The 2,500-nt window shown below is 39.8% G+C and overlaps 1 protein-coding gene across 2 annotated transcripts in view; it reads left to right on the top strand.

Annotated features, from left to right (window-relative positions):
* meis1a (Meis homeobox 1 a) overlaps positions 1-2,500 on the top strand; it is a 49,991-nt gene that overhangs the window by 17,467 nt on the left and 30,024 nt on the right. The window lies entirely within an intron of this gene.

The raw sequence follows: 2,500 nt of genomic DNA on the forward strand, positions 1-2,500 counted from the left end.
ATATAGTTATATATGGTAAAGGTCTCTATTGGTAAAGGCCTGTGTAGTTATAATTGGTAAAGGCCTATAGTGTATAGGTAGGCCTATATAGTATTGGTAAAGGTCTATATAGTTCTATATTGGTAAAAGCCTATATAGTTATATATAGGTTAAGGCGCCTATATAGTTATATAGGTAAAGGTTTATATAGTTATATATTGGTAAAGGTCTATATAGTTCTATATTGGTAAAAGCCTATATAGTTATATATAGGTTAAGGCGCTATATAGTTATATAGGTAAAGGTCTATATAGTTATATATTGGTAAAGGTCTATATAGTTCTATATTGGTAAAAGCCTATATAGTTATATATAGGTTAAGGCGCCTATATAGTTATATAGGTAAAGGTTTATATAGTTATATATTGGTAAAGGTCTATATAGTTATATATTGGTAAAGGTCTATATAGTTCTATATTGGTAAAAGCCTATATAGTTCTATATTGGTATATAGTTCTATATAGTTATATATAGTTATATAGGTAAAGGTTAATAGTTATATATTGGTAAAAGGTCTATATAGTTATATTGGTAAAAGTAAATATTGGTCTATATAGTTATATAGGTAATATAGTTATATATATATAGTTATATATTGGTAAAGGTCTATATAGTTCTATATAGGTAAAAGCCTATATAGTTATATATAGGTTAAGGCCCTTTTCCTGCGTTTTTCCCTCTATTTTCCGTGTAGCAAAGCAGCACATTAGTGTCCTTCCCACGTACAGAACATTCCTTTAGATGAAAGCACTACTGATGACTGTGGAAGTACAGCAGTTCAAAGTTGGTCTTCACAATGTCACAAAATCCATTAAGATGCATTCCGGAATCAAACTAGTTATTCTAAGCTTTAATGGGCGTTTGCTAGTAATTTAGCGTGATTGGACAAAGGCGTCTGGTTCGTGTCATATATGCAAATGACTTATGCTTCTGGGTCTCATTGTGATGTCTGGTGGACACAGTGCTGTGTGTCATTCTGATTGGCTTCTGCAGGGAGTGGAGGAGGGAGCTGGATTGTAGGCACAATCTGATTGGCTGTTGGACAGATTTGTGGGATGTGTATGTCTGCTCTGATTGGACCATTGGATACAGTGTGGGTGCCAGGCATTGAAAAGTACCATTTGAAAAGCTGATGACTTGTTTGCGGTAAACAAATGACATCCTTGCTGATGATGACAGATCACCCATTAGAAAGCGCCACCCCCTTCTACCACAGTCAGCCAATGACAATGTGTGAGTCTAGTTTGTCTGCGACAAAAGTTTCCCCCTCAATAAAATAACTTTTTTTGTTGTTGTTTTTATTGAGGGGGTGTGTTGACTTGTTTTTTTTCACACTTTTTTTTTCCCTTGAGATTTTTGTGTGTTGCAAATGTGCCCTGTGCTCTTTTCCTGAAATGAGAAATATGAAAAACTGGCACACTCTCCGCCGAAACCTGGCCTGGCACAGTCTGGCGGTAAAGTCAGTAGGGACGCGGTGCGGCGCGGCACGGCGCCCGTACCCACCCACGCCCTGGTGGCAGGCTGATCACACAGAACCCCAGGGCCCCAGACGGGCAGCCGGAGCCAAACTCTGAGCTGGACCTGGGCACAGACCAGAGACTTTTATCTACTGTATGTGTGTGTGTGTGTGTGTGTGTGTGTGTGTGTGTGGGGTGGGACGTTGTGTAGGACGGTGTGTGTGTGTGTGTGTGGGACAGTGTGTGCGTGTGTGTGTGTAGAACGGTGTGTGTGTGGGACGGTGTGTGTCTGTGTGTATGGGTAGTTGAGCTCTACTTGGACAGGGAGCCGTGCATAACCAGAAGGGTTTTATCCAAATATTGTGTATATTGCGTATTTTGCGGTGTGTGTGTGTGTGTGTGTTACTGGCAGAGTTTGCCCTCATTATATGCATCATTTGGAGCAAGGTTTAGCGAGTGAGTGAATGGTAGTGTGTGTGTGTGTGTGTATGTGTGTGTGCATGTATGACTACATTAATGTGTGTGTGAGTGTGTATGTGTGTGCGTATGTGTCGTGTGTGTGTGTGTGTGCATATATCACTACAATAGTGTGTGTGTGTGTGTGTGTGTGTGTGTGTGTGTGTGTGTGTGTGTGTGTGTGTGTGTTGTGTGTGTGTGTGTGTGTGTGTGTGTGTGTGTGTGTGTGTGTGAAAACATCACTACTTTTGCAATTTGTAATTTATTGTCCCAGTACCGGACTAACTTGCTGCAACACATATTCTAAAAAAACTGGGGATTCACACCAACTTCGCAACAACCGCAACAACTAGCAACGACTCGCAACACTAACGTTTCCATAGCAACACATGTGTTACACTACTCTTTGTAGCAGCAAAGTTAACCGACTAGCTGATAAGCCAACAGTAAGTAAATGTGTGTTTGGATTTGTAACAACACAAGCGCTGTGAGATAAAAAGCACATAATCATGTATTGAGTAAACAAACAAACAAACAAACAAATAAAC

This window comes from Alosa alosa, chromosome 7 (genome assembly GCF_017589495.1).
Source record: "Alosa alosa isolate M-15738 ecotype Scorff River chromosome 7, AALO_Geno_1.1, whole genome shotgun sequence".
Taxonomy (NCBI): domain Eukaryota; kingdom Metazoa; phylum Chordata; class Actinopteri; order Clupeiformes; family Clupeidae; genus Alosa; species Alosa alosa.